We start from the raw sequence: 15,448 nt of genomic DNA, 5'->3' as shown, positions 1-15,448 counted from the left end.
GTTAATAGGTAAGGTCGCCTGTAAGACAATGTTCATCCTAAACACTTCTAGGAATAGGTAAAATCTACATTCAATTCTTCGTGCCTAGTCAGACAAACACTTGGGTTGACGTTCATCTTATCAAGATAAATTATGATACTATAACCATGTTTAACGAATGCTTTATGAGATGTGAATTATAAATACGAGGATTATTAAAATGATATTCTGGCTCCCGCAGCGCGGGCGCACTGATTCAAACTTCTGATCTTGGAGTATAATCGATAAAGAACCCCAGGTGGTCTAAATTTACGGAGCCCTCCACTACGGCGTCTCTCATAATTATATGGTGGTTTTGGGACGTTAAACTAAACACATCAAGGCCTTTTCAAGAATGGTTTTCAGAGATGAGACTTCAAAGAGCTTAGGTGCCATGCACTGCCCTACACTTGCTCGATCAAAATTATTTTACCGAAAACGGGTCACCACCACACAGCATGGGAGTAATTTTTGTGGATAGTGGCGCGTGTGTCTCGTTAGGGTGGCTAGAATGGAGAGGCGTGAAAAGTGGCCGCCGAAACCGGTCCCCAAAGCGCTCCGATGTCGCTTGGGGCTCTGCATGCACTGGCGCGGGTAACCTTGCGGAGGAGACAAACGAGACAGCGCGCGCCGCTCTCCAAAAAACTGCGCATTGACTTTCAAACTTTGTTGCTGTACTACTGCCAGGGCTACCACCATAAAGGGCACCTAATCATTACCACCCCTGTAAAGCCTGTTTGTGATCCTTCTTTCTTATCCCCAGAGTTTCCTGCATGAAGTTTTTCTTTCGTAGCAGTTTCTAGCTACCCCTGTGTACTGTTCAACTCATACTTATCCTCCCAACGTAGGCATTTTCATAAACCCATTTTGTTTTAATTCATGTGTCTCCACGACCTCTTAAAATTACAAGCACCAGAACTAAAATATAGGCAGTTGATGCTAGAGACTTTTAAATTCCTCCCCACGCATTCATCTTTGCTGCACTTATTACTTTTCTATTAGTTTTCTTTTCAACGTAAACCTGCTAGTATTTATTTCGTTATTTCTCTATGTATAATGTATTCCGACTGGCCCCTGCAAAGCCATTGAGCCCTCAGGATAAATAAATAAAACAATAATAAATAAATAAATAAATGAAGTTACAGTGAATAATCTCAGACATTCTGAAAGGCAGAGACCCTGTTTTGTATAAATAACTACCTTTCTATGAATGACTTAACAACACTAAAGGTACTTCACATGCAGTGACAGTCCAAATAGCATGATGAATAATGGAAATTTTAGACCAATATACCGATGCAACATTTTTGGCCAAAGAAACAAGAAATTTTATTTCTGTCATTGAATCACAGCAATTAAAGAGTAATAACATGACAACTTTTAGAACAGGCAGAGCACACATGAAGAAAATTATGCAGTTTATGACAAGCATTTAAAAAAATTGTCAAAAAAATAAACTGCAAACAACTCTGTTCACAATAAATAAGAAAAAGCCAGCACACTTGGCACTGGCTGAATCAGAACATGAAAACAAACACAACAGGAAATTGCACCAATTAAAAAGTAATACCATGACAACGTTCAGAACAGGGAGAGCACACAAAAGAAATTTATGGAGTTTATGATATGCAAAAAAATTGTCAGAAAACTGTAAAGAACTCTCTTCACAATAAATTAAAAAGTGCCAACACACTTGGTACCGGCTAAGTCAGAACATGAAAATAAACATACAATAATTATACAATAAACATACAATAACATAGTCACTTACAATACAAACAAGAGCTGGAAAAGTCCCCAAGTGTGTAACCGTTTTGACATTATGAGTGACTAAATTTCACAAATGAGAAATGGAACAAAAGTCAGTCGGAAGGCCACTGCATTGTGCTGAAATTTCTAACACTTACTTTGCAGTCTTCTCTTTCATAACACTGTTTCAAAAACAAGCAGTAAACAGACGATTTGTGCACAAACTGATAACTGCTGGTGCGGTAATTGGGAATGTGGATATGCAGTTATTTTTGGCATAACAACGTGAAATATGAAAACATGTGCACTTTGGCAAAGCACTTACTTTGCATAAGGTGACAAAAAAGAGTGACTTACAAAGATGGTTTTAAGCACTGATAACCCAAGCAAAAGTAAACATACTTAGAAATGAAAAGCAACAAAAGGTCACCTAACCTTTTTTCTAAAAATCTTCAACAGATTTTAAATATTATCTGATAACATAGACTAAATATCTCTGAGCAAGCAATTTTGATTAACATCGGTAGTGAATGGAGAAATAGCGTATGTACATATCACAGCGAAGTATTGTTTGGTAATAAGAAATTATTTTCTGCAAATAGGACAGGATACTAGACTGAAATTCCTTCAAACTCATGCTTCGAGATCTTCAAGATCTGTTCATTTTAATGTTTTTCTACCGCATGATAGTCGATTCCAGTGAATAGAATTCAAATCAAGACTTTAGTATACACATAGACATTGCACAGCTTGTCCAAAAGATTGGGGCCTTCAATTTGCATGCAAGTTCCGTCCCATTGGTTCACTCATGGTTGTAGACGATCCCCCAGTGCTTCTGCAGCAGCATTATAATCTTCTCTGCACTGTTGCATCACCGCCTAATCGATTCGTGGACCGGGGAGTCCAGTGGCCAAAGCTATACCTGGATTCTCAAGGGTGCCCTCTGACAGCTGCAGGAGTAATGAGAAATTATATTTTAAGAGTAGTGGGAGTGATAATAACAAACAGAGATTTAATGAGTGCTTACTGGAACAGATATTCATCAATGCATCCTCTTTCATTTTTCTTTTGAAGTTCATTTGGCTATCAAATATTACCTTTGCTGCATCGTATTTCATATGCGTAATCTACCACTATTATGCTCATCCAAGAGTGTAGTAAACACTCAAGAAATGTCAGCAAACAAGCTTTGTTCACAAAAAAGCAGCACTTTTCAGTGCAAAGTTTCAAGAGCCCCTAACATGTTCTTTTTTTTATTGAAAGAGAAGGAAGCAGTGCGCATCACCGCCTCATCAATTCGTGGAACGGGCAGTCCAGTGGCCAAAGCTATACCTGGAACCTCACGGGTGCCCTCTCACAGCTGCAGGAGTAATGTGAAATTATATTTTTAGAGTAGTGGGAGTGATAAGAACTACACAGAGATTTAATAAGTGCTTACTGGAACAGATATTCATCAATGCGTCCTCTTTCATTTTTTTTGAAGTTCGTTTGGCTATCAAATATTACCTTTGCTGCATCGTGTTTTATAAGCGTAATCTACCACTATTGTGCTCATCCAAGTGTGTAGTAAACACTCAAGAAATGTCAGCAAACAAGCTTTGTTCACAAAAAAAGCAGTACTTTTCAGTGCAAAGTTTCAAGAGCCCCTAATATGTTCTTTTTTTTTATTGGAAAAAAGCAGTTCGCATCACTGCCTCATCGATTCGTGGACCGGGCAGTCCAGTGGCCAAAGCTATACCTGGAATCTCAAGGGTGCCCTCTGACAGCTGCAGGAGTAATGTGAAAATATATTTTCAGAGTAGTGGGAGTGATAAGAACTACACAGAGATTTATTAAGTGCTTACTGGAACAGATATTCATCAATGCGTCCTCTTTCATTTTTCTTTTGAAGTTCGTTTGGCTATCAAATATTACCTTTGCTGCATCGTGTTTTATAAGCGTAATCTACCACTACTGTGCTCATCCAAGTGTGTAGTAAACACTCAAGGAATGTCAGCAAACAAGCTTTGTTCACAAAAAAAAGCAGCACTTTTCAGTGCAAAGTTTCAAGAGCCCCTAATATGTTCTGTTTTTTTATTGGAAAAAAGCAGTGCGCATCACCGCCTCATCGATTCGTGGACCGGGCAGTCCAGTGGCCAAAGCTATACCTGGAACCTCAAGGGTGCCCTCTGACAGCTGCAGGAGTAATGTGAAATTATATTTTCAGAGTAGTGGGAGTGATAAGAACTACACAGAGATTTAATAAGTGCTTACTGGAACAGATATTCATCAATGCGTCCTCTTTCATTTTTTTTGAAGTTCGTTTGGATATCAAATATTACCTGTGCTGCATCGTATTTAATATGCGTAATCTACCACTATTATACTCATCCCAGAGTGTAGTAAACACTCAACCAATGTCAGAAAATAAGCTTTGTTCACAAAAAAGCAGCACTTTTCAGTGCAAAGTTTCAAGAGCCCCTAATATGTTCTTTTTTTTATTTGAAGAGAAGCAGTGCGCATCACCGCCTCATCGATTCGTGGACCGGGGAATCCCGTGGCCAAAGCTATACCTGGAACCTCAAGGGTGCCCTCTGACAGCTGCAGGAGTAATGTGAAATTATATTTTAAGAGTAGTGGGAGTGATAATAACTAAACAGAGATTCCATAAGTGCTTACTGGAACAGATATTCATCAATGCATCCTCTTTCATTTTTCTTTTGAAGTTCGTTTGGCTATCAAATATTACCTTTGCTGCATCGTATTTCATATGCGTAATCTACCACTATTATGCTCACCCAAGAGTGTAGTAAATACTCAAGAAATGTCAGCAAACAAGCTTTGTTCACAAAAAAAGCAGCACTTTTCATTGCAAAGTTTCAAGAGCCCCTAATATGTTCTTTTTTTATTGGAAAAGAAGCAGTGCGCATCACCGCCTCATCGATTTGTGGATCGGGGAGTCAAGTGGCTGAAGCTATACCTGGAACCTCAAGGGTGCCCTCTGACAGCTGCAGGAGTATTGTGAAATTATAATTTGAGTTGTGGGAGTGATAATAACTAAACAGAGATTTAATAGGTGCTTACTGGAACAGATATTCATCAATGCATCCTGTTTCATTTTTTTTAAGTTCGTTTGGATATCAAATATTACCTGTGGTGCATCGTATTTCATATGCGTAATCTACCACTATTATGTTCATCCCAGATTGTATTAAACACTCAAGAAATGTCAGCAAACAAGTTTTGTTCTCAAAAAAACTAGCACTTTTCAGTGCAAAGTTTCAAGAGCCCCTTATATGTTCTTTTTTTTTTATTGGAAGAGAAGCAGTGCACATTTAAACCCCACCTGCTATTTGTTGCCTTTAAAATGACAGCTTCAAGTACCTCATCAGACACTGGAAAAACTTGGCATGTGGTACGAAAATTCATGTGACCTCATGCACTATAACAATGCAGTATAAGAAATAAAAAACAGGGTACGAGACAGAATCAAGGCACTCAGAGTCGCAGTCAAGCATTTTAGCACAAAGCCATGCCAGCACTTGGAAGTTCTTCAGAGAAAGACCCTATAGAGGTGTTGGAAGGAAACAGCGCAAAAAAATAGAAATCAGACAAGGAAGGACACATACAGAGCATTGACTTACAACAAAAGATTATTCTTCAAATCGCGCATGTATACGTATGCAGTGGAACGAAAAAAAAGTGATCGTCATAGATAAAAATAAATATCAACATCATAAAAAATCACCTAATAAAAACGCAATCTCATTTTCTGAGAGTGCAACAGATTGTCTGGTTTTTCGTGCTGTTTCCTTACAACTTGTATGTCATACCAACACGCCCAAGCAACCACTTACCTGAGTCATGTTACCTGTAGTAACATGACTCAGTTGAGGAGTCACGTTAACAGATGTAGGTACAACGGCAGAAGTACATGGCAGAGGTGCAAAACTGCACCAGACATAACAAGTAAGTCTTAAACCTGTCCACTCATTAAAATGGCTTTAGCCATGGTTTATTATTATCAGCAGCATTAGCTCCAACATCAATATGCACACGATGGCCTTAAATATATGTACAGGGTACTTCACTACATCCCAAAATGATGAATTTCAACATGTTGAAATTCATGAATTCTACTTGAAACTTAGGGCAGAAAAAGGGCAGGGATTTGAGCCCGTGCACTACGAAGACTGACATGAAATTCGTACATAATTAAATGCTCAAATTTAAAAAGTTGAAACAAATGTCCACCTATGTCACCTGCATGCGAAGTGACATGTTGGTGCCAACAATTCCAGTATATCAAAGAATTTACACTGTAGGGAAAACCAACATCTATAAATTTTGTAATTTACAAAATGCAACAAGTTGTAAAGGGGCATCATTAAGGTGAGATGAATGCCAAGTAACGGCTGTCACAAGGCCCCATAATGCCGTAGTATTTGCATACTTACTGTGATATACTTCAGTGTTTCTTCCTCCTCAGTCTCGGTCATGGTCATGAGCTGCGCAGCAGAAGAATAGGGTTTCAGACTGGGTGAGATGGCTAGTAAAGAACACGTCAATAGCCCAGATACTTTGTAGATTTGAGAGTATCATCATCGTCAGTAGCCTGTTAAGTCCATTTAACAGCTTGTTATGTCTAACAATGCCAATCCGCCCTGGCAACTTGAAGCTTCTATTACCTGATGAAATGCTTTTTTAAAGTTTATAATGGATATCCCTATACCTTGGCAGTGTGCGATATGTTGCCTAATCTCTTGTGAGAATATGCGTGATGTCTTTCTACGTGGTTCATCAAATACTTATACTGATTTCAATCTCGTGCACTGTCTTTTGTGCCGACTTTGAGTGAACTTGCCACGAAGCTGGTGTTTGAAGTTCTGTGCTGTGTGTGTAAAATCAGCTTGTTTTGTATAAGCGAAATGTTGCCTTATTTTTAGCTTTAGTCTTATTTTTCACCTTACCATGCTGTGTCCACTACATAATTTCACCCAATACTTTCTACAATTTGCACTATGCTCTGGTCAGTGCATAATATATAATCTATTCTGTTCTGCCATGAGCACTTTTCAGTGACTATTTCTTGTTTTCTGCATGCCTGCTGTCTTCATAATGCATCAGCTACTCCTTTTGAAAGTTCCACCTAATGCTCTTCACTGCCATTCAAAATGAGTGTGGTATTCACCTGCAGCCAGTTCATTCAATTGTTTTCGTCCCATTTTAGTGCTGAAGTCACTGGTGACTACTGTTTTCTTAGCCTGCATTGCATTTTAGCACAAAGCCATGCCAGCACTTGGAAGTTCTTCAGAAAAAGACCTATACAGGTGTTGGAAGGAAACAGCGCTAAAAAGGAGAAATCAGAGAAAGAAGGACACATACAGAGCATTGAATTACAACAAAAGTTTGTTCTTCAAACCGCGCATGTATACGTATGCAGTGGAACGAAAAAAAAGTGATCGTGAAAGATAACCTAAATATCAACATCATAAAATATCACCTGATAAAAACGCAATCTCAATTTCTGAGAGTGCAACTGATTGTCTCGTTTTTGGTGCTGTTTCCTTACAATTTGAATGTCATACCAACACGCCCAAGCAACCACTTACCTGAGTCATGTTACCTTTAGTAACATGACTCAGTTGAGGAGTCATGTTAACAGATGTAGGTACAACGGCAGAAATACATGGCAGAGGTGCAAAACTGCACCAGACGTAACAAGTAAGTCTTAAACCTGTCCACTCTTTAAATGGCTTTAGCCATGGTTTATTATTATCAGCCGCATTAGCTCCAACATCAATATGCACACGATTGCCTTACATAGGTGGTATGTGGTGTTTAACGTCCCAAAACCACCATTTGATTATGAGAGATGCCGTAGTGGAGGGCTCCGGAAATTTTGACCACCTGGGGTTCTTTAACGTGCACCCAAATCTGAGCACACGGGCCTACAGCATTTCCGCCTCCATCGGAAATGCAGCCGCCGCTACCGGGATTTCGATCCCGCGACCTACCGGACAGCAGCCGGGTACCATAGCCACTAGACCACAGTGGTGGGGCGATTACTTTATATATATGTACAGGGTACTTCACTACATCCCAAAATGATGACAAGCTTAACAACATGTTGAAATTCATGAATTCTACTTGGAACTTGGAGCAGAAAAAGGGCAGCTATTTGAGCTTGTGCACTACAAAGACTGACATGAAATTCGTACATAATTAAAAGCTCAAATTTAAAAGTTGAAACAAATGTCCACCAATATCACCTGCATGCAACGTGACATGTTGGTGCCAACATTTCCAGTATACCAATGAATTTACACTGTAGGTAAAATCAATATCTATAAATTTTGTAATTTACACAATGCATCAAGTTGTAAAGGGGCAAAATTAAGGTGAGGTGAATGCCAAGTAACGGCTGTCACAAGGCCCCAGAATTCCGTAGTATTTGCATACTTACTGCGGTAACCTTGAGTGTTGCTTCCTCCTCGTCATCATCATCGTCAGTAGCCTGTTAAGCACATTTTACAGCTTGTTATGTCTAACAATTCCAATCCGCCCCGGCAACTTGAAGCTTCTATTACCTGACGAAATGCTTTTTTAAATTTTAAAATGGATATCCCTATACCTTGGCAGTGTGCGATAAGTTGCCTAATCTCTTGTGACAATATGCGTGATGTCTTTCTACGTGGTTCGTCAAATACTTATACTGATTTCAATCTCGTGCACTGTCTTTTGTGCCGACTTTGAGTGAACTTGCCACGAAGCTGGTGTTTGAAGTTCTGTGCTTTGTGTGTAAAATCGGCTTATTTTGTATAAGCGAAATGTTGGATTATTTTTAGCTTTAGTCTTATTTTGCACCTTACCATGCTGTGCCCAATACATAATTTCACCCACTACTTTCTACATTTTGCACTCTGCTATTGTCAGTGCATAATATATAATCTATTCTGTTCTGACATGAGCACTTTTCAGTGACTATTTCTTGTTTGACATGAGCACTTTTCAGTGACTATTTCTTGTTTTCTGCATGCGTGCTGTCTTCATAATGCATTAGCCACTCCTTTTGAAAGTTCCACCTAATGCTCTTCACTGCCATTCAAAATGAGTGTGGTAATCACCCGCAGCAAGTTCATTCAATTGTTTTTGTCCCATTTTAGTGCTGAAGTCACTGGTAACTACTGTTTTTTTAGCCTGCATTGCATTATAGCACAAAGCCATGCCAGCACTTGGAAGTTCTTCAGAAAAAGACCTATGTAGGTGTTCAAAGGAAACAGCGCTAAAAAGGAGAAATCACACAAAAAAGGACACATACAGAGGATTGAATTACAACAAAAGTTTGTTCTTCCATCCGCGCATGTAAACGTATGCAGTGTAATGAAAAAAAAAAAGTGATCGTCAAAGATAAAAAATCAATATCAACATCATAAAAAATCACCTGATAAAAACGCAATCTCATTTTCTGAGAGTGCAACTGATTGTCTCGTTTTTGGTGCTGTTTCCTTACAATTTGAATGTCATACCAACACGCCCAAGCAACCACTTACCTGAGTCATGTTACCTTTAGTAACATGACTCAGTTGAGGAGTCATGTTAACAGATGTAGGTACAACGGCAGAAATACATGGCAGAGCTGCAAAACTGCACCTGACGTAACAAGTAAGCCTTAAACCTGTCCACTCATTAAAATGGCTTTAGCCATGGTTTATTATTATCAGCCGCATTAGCTCCAACATCAATATGCAAATGATTGCCTTACATAGGTGGTATGTGGTGTTTAATGTCCCAAAACCACCATATTTTTATGAGGAACGCCGTAGTGGAGGCTCCGGAAATTCTGACCACCTGAGGTTCTTTAACGTGCACCCAAACCTGAGCACATGGGCCTACAACATTTCCGCCTCCATCGGAAATGCAGCCGCTGCTGCCGGGATTTCGATCCCGCGACATGCGGGACAGCAGCCGGGTACCTTAACCACTAGACCACCGTGGCCGGGCGATTACTTTATATATATGTACGGGGTACTTCCCTACATCTCAAAATGATGAGAAGCTTAACAACATGTTGAAAAATCATGAATTTTTCTTTGAACTTGTGGCAGAAAAGGGGCAGCTATTTGAGCCCGTGCACTACAAAGGCTGACATGAAATTCGTACATAATTAAAAGCTCAAATTTAAAAAGTTGAAACAAATGTCCACCTATATCACCTGCATGCAACGTGACATGTTGGTGCCAACATTTCCAGTATAATAAAGAATTTACACTGTAGGGAAAACCAATATCAATAAATTTTGTAATTTACACAATGCATCAAGTTGTAAAGGGGCATCATTAGGGTGAAGTGAATGTCAAGTAACGGCTGTCACAAGGCCCCAGAATGCTGTAGTATTGGCATACTTACTGTGATATCCTTTAGTGTTGCTTCCTCTTCAGTCTCGGTCATGGTCATGGGCTGCACAGCAGAATAGGATTTCAGACTGGGTGAGATGGCTAGTAAAGAACATGTCAATAGCACAGATACTTTGTAGATTTGAGAGTATCATCATCGTCAGTAGCCTGTTAAGTCCATTTTACAGCTTGTTATGTCTAACAATGCCAATCCGCCCTGGCAACTTGAAGCTTCTATTACCTGATGAAATGCCTTTTTAAAGTTTATAATGGATATCTCTATACCTTGGCACTGTGCGATATCTTGCCTAAACTCTTGTGAGAATATGCGTGATGTCTTTCTACGTGGTTCGTCAAATTCTTATACTGATTTCAATCTCGTGCACTGTCTTTTCTGCCGACTTTGAGTGAACTTGCCACGAAGCTGGTGTTTGAAGTTCTGTGCTTTGTGTGTATAATCAGCTTGTTTTGTATAAGCGAAATGTTGCCTTATTTTTAGCTTTTGTCTTATTTTTCACCTTACCATGCTGTGTCCACTACATAATTTCACCCAATACTTCCTACATTTTGCACTTTGCTCTGGTCAGTGCATAATATATAATCTATTCGGTTCTGCCATGAGCACTTTTCAGTGACCATTTCTTGTTTTATGCAAGCGTGCTGTCTTCATAATGCATCAGCCACTCCTTTTGAAAGTTCCACCTAAAGCTCTTCACTGACATTCAAAATGAATGTGGTATTCACCTGCAGCCAGTTCGATCAATTCTTTTTGTCCCATTTTAGAGCTGAAGTCACTGGTGACTACTGTTTTTTTAGCCTGCATTGCATTTTAGCACAAAGCCATGCCAGCACTTGGAAGTTCTTCAGGAAAAGACCTATACAAGCGTTGAAGGGATACAGCGCCAAAAAGGAGAAATCAGACAAAGAAGGACACATACAGAGCATTGAATTACAACAAAAGTTTGTTCTTCCACCCGCGCATGTAAACGTATGCAATGGAACGAAAAACAAAAGTGATTGTCAAAGATAAAAAATAAATATCAACATCATAACAAATAACCTGATAAAAACGCAATCTTATTTTCTGAGAGTGCAACTGATTGTCTCGTTTTTGGTGCTGTTTCCTTACAACTTGTATGTCATACCAACACGCCCAATCAACCACATACCTGAGTCATGTTACCTGCAGTAACATGACTCAGTTGAGGAGTCATGTTAACAGATGTAGGTACAACGGCAGAAACACATGGCAGAGGTGCAAAACTGCACCAGACTTAACAACTAAGCCTTAAACCTGTCCAATCATTAAAATGGCTTTAGCCATGGGTTATTATTATCAGCCGCATTAGCTCCAACATCAATATGCACACGATTGCCTTACATAGGTGGTATGTGGTGTTTAACGTCCCAAAACCATCATATTATTATGAGGGATGCCGTAGCGGAGGCTCTGGAAATTTTAACCACCTGGGGTTCTTTAACGTGCACCCAAATCTGAGCACACGGGCCTACAACATTTCCGCCTCCATTGCAAATGCAGCCGCCGCTGCCGGGATTTCGATCCCGCGACCTGCGGGACAGCCGCCGGGTACCTTAGCCACTAGGCCACCTCGGCGGGGCGATTACTTTATATATATGTACAGGGTACTTCCCTACATCTCAAAATGATGAGAAGCTTAACAACATGTTGAAAAATTATGAATTTTTTTTGACCTTGTGGCAGAAAAAGGGCAGCAATTTCAGCCCGTGCACTACAAAGACTGACCTGAAATTCGTACATAATTAAAAGCTCAAATTTAAAAAGTTGAAACAAATGTCCACCTATATCACCTGCATGCAACGTGACATGTTGGTGCCAACATTTCCAGTATACCAAAGAATTTACACTGTAGGGAAAACCAATATCTATAAATTTTGTAATTTACACAATGCATCAAATTGTAAAGGGGCATCATTAAGGTGAGGTGAATGTCAAGTAACGGCTGTCACAAGGCCCCAGAATGCCGTATTATTTGCATACTTACTGTGGTATCCTTGACTGTTTCTTCCTCCTCAGTCTCGGCCATGGTCATGGGCTGCACGGCAGAAGAATAGGGTTTCAGACAGGGTGACATGGCTAGTAAAGAACACGTCAATAGCACAGATACTTTGTGGATTTGAGAGTATCATCATCATCATCAGTAGCCTGTTAAGTCCATTTAACAACTTGGTATGTCTAACAATGCCAATCCGCCCTGGCAACTTGAAGCTTCTATTACCTGACTAAATGCTTTTTTAAAGTTTATAATGAATATCCCTATACCTTGGCAGTGTGCGATAAGTTGCCTTATCTCTTGTGAGAATATGCGTGATGTCTTTCTACGTGGTTCGTCAAATACTTATACTGATTTCAATCACGCGCACTGTCTTTTGTGCCGACTTTGAGTGAACTTGCCACGAAGCTGGTGTTTGAAGTTCTGTGCTTTGTGTATAAAATCAGCTTGTTTTGTATAAGCGAAATGTTGCCTTATTTTTAGCTTTAGCCTTATTTTTCACCTTACCAAGCTGTGTCCACTACATAATTTCACCCAATACTTCCTAGATTTTGCACTATGCTCGGGTCAGTGCATAATTTATAATCCATTCTGTTCTGCCATGAGCACTTTTCAGTGACTATTTCTTGTTTTATGCATGCGTGCTGTCTTCATATAGCATCAGCCACTCCTTTTGAAAGTTCCACCTAAAGCTCTTCACTGCCATTCAAAATGAGTATGGTATTCACCTGCAGCCAGTTCATTCAATTGTTGTTTTCCCATTTTAGTGCTGAAGTCACCGGTGACTACTGTTTTTTTAGCCTGCATTCATTATAGCTCAAAGCCATGCCAGCACTTGGAAGTTCTTCAGAAAAAGACCTATACAGGTGTTGAAAGGAAACAGCGCTAAAAAGGAGAAATCAGACAAAGAAGGACACATACAGAGCATTGAATTACAACAAAAGTTTGTTCTTTCATCCGTGCAAGTAAACGTATGCAGCGGAACGAAAAAAAAAGTGATCGTCAAAGATAAAAAATAAATATCAACATCATAAAAATCACCCGATAAAAAAGCAATCCCATTTTTTGAGAGTGCAACTGATTGTCTCGTTTTTCATGCTGTTTCCTTACAATTTGAATGTCACACCAACACGCCCAAGCCACCACTTACCTGAGTAGTGTTACCTTTAGTAACATGACTCAGTTGAGGAGTCATGTTAACAGATGTAGGTACAACGGCAGAAATACATGGCAGAGGTGCAAAACTGCACCAGACGTAAGAAGTAAGCCTTAAATTTGTCCACTCATTAAAATGGCTTTAGCCATGGTTTATTATTATCAGCCGCATTAGCTCCAACATCAATATGCACACGATTGCCTTACATAGGTGGTATGTGGTGTTTAACGTCCCAAAACCACCATTATATTATGAGGGAGGCCGTAGTGGAGGCTCCGGAAATTTTGACCACCTGGGGTTTTTTAACGTGCATCCAAATCTGAGCACACGAGCCTAACACATTTCCGCCTCCATCGGAAATGCAGCCGCCGCTACCGGGATTTCGATCCCGCGACCTACCGGACAGCAGCCGGGTACCATAGCCACTAGACCACAGTGGTGGGGCGATAACTTTATATATATGTACAGGGTACTTCCCTAAAACTCAAAATGATGAGAAGCTTAACAACATGTTGAAAGATCATGAATTTTTCTTTGAACTTGTGGCAGAAAAAGGGCAGCTATTTGAGCCCGTGCACTACAAAGACTGACACGAAATTCGTACATAATTAAAAGCTCAAATTTGAAAAGTTGAAACAAATGTCCACCTATATCACCTGCATGCAACGTGACATGTTGGTGCCAACTTTTCCAGTATACAGAAAAATTTACACTGTAGGGAAAACCAATATCTATACATTTTGTAATTTACACAAAGCATCAAGTTGTAAGGGGGCATCATTATGGTGAGGTGAATGCCAAGTAACGGCTGTCACAAGGCCCCAGAATGCCGTAGTATTTGCATACTTACTCTTGTGTCCTTGAGTGTTGCTTCCTTCACAGTCTCGGTCATGGTCATGGGCTGCACAGCAGAAGAATAGGGTTTCGGACTCGGTAAAATGGCTAGTAAAGAACACGTCAATAGCACAGATACTTTGAATATTTGAGAGTATCATCATCGTCAGTAGCCTGTTAGGTCAATTGAAAGCTTGTTATGTCTAACAATGCCAATCCGCCCCGGCAACTTGAAGCTTTTATTACCTGATGAAATGCTTTTTTAAAGTTTTTAATGGATATCCCTATACCTTGGCAGTGTGCGATATGTTGCCTAAACTCTTGTGAGAATATGCGTGATGTCTTTCTACGTGGTTCGTCAAATCTTATACTGATTTCAATCTCGTGCATTGTCTTTTGTGCCGACTTTGAGTGAACTTGCCACAAAGCTGGTGTTTGAAGTTCTGTGCTTTGTGTGTAAAATCGGCTTGTTTTGTATAGGCGAAATGTTGCCTTATTTTTAGCTTTATTTTTATTTTGCACCTTACGATGCTGTGTCCGCTACATAATTTCACCCAATATTTTCTACATTTTGCGCTATGCTCTGGTCAGTGCATAATATATAATCTATTCTGTTCTGCCATGAGCACTTTTCAGTGACTATTTCTTGTTTTCTGCATGCGTGCTGTCTTCATAATGCATCAGCCACTCCTTTTGAGAGTTCCATCTAATGCTCTTCACTGCCATTCGAAATGAGTGTGGTAATCACCTGCAGCCAGTTCGATCAATTCTTTTTGTCCCATTTTAGAGCTGAAGTCACTGGTGACTACTGTTTTTTTTAGCCTGCAATGCATTTTAGCACAAGGCCATGCCAGCACTTGGAAGTTCTTCAGGAAAAACTCTATACAGGTGTTGAAGGGATACAGCGCTAAAAAGGAGAAATCAGACAAAGAAGGACACATACAGAGCATTGAATTACAACAAAAGTTTGTTCTTCCACCCGCGCATGTAAACGTATGCAGTGGAACGAAAAAAAAGTGATCGTCAAAGATAAAAAATAAATATCAACATCATAACAAATAACCTGATAAAAACGCAATCTTATTTTCTGAGAGTGCAACTGATTGTCTGGTCCTTGGTGCTGTTTCCTTACAACTTGTATGTCATACCAACACGCCCAAGCGACCACTTACCTGAGTCATGTTACCTGCAGTAACATGACTCAGTTGAGGAGTCATGTTAACAGATGTAGGTACAATGGCAGAAATACATGGCAGAGGTGCAAAACTGCACCAGACTTAACA

The sequence above is a fragment of the Rhipicephalus microplus genome, chromosome X, assembly GCF_043290135.1.
Source record: "Rhipicephalus microplus isolate Deutch F79 chromosome X, USDA_Rmic, whole genome shotgun sequence".
In the NCBI taxonomy this organism is placed as follows: Eukaryota; Metazoa; Arthropoda; class Arachnida; order Ixodida; family Ixodidae; genus Rhipicephalus; species Rhipicephalus microplus.
Note: the sequence above shows the minus strand (reverse complement) of the source record.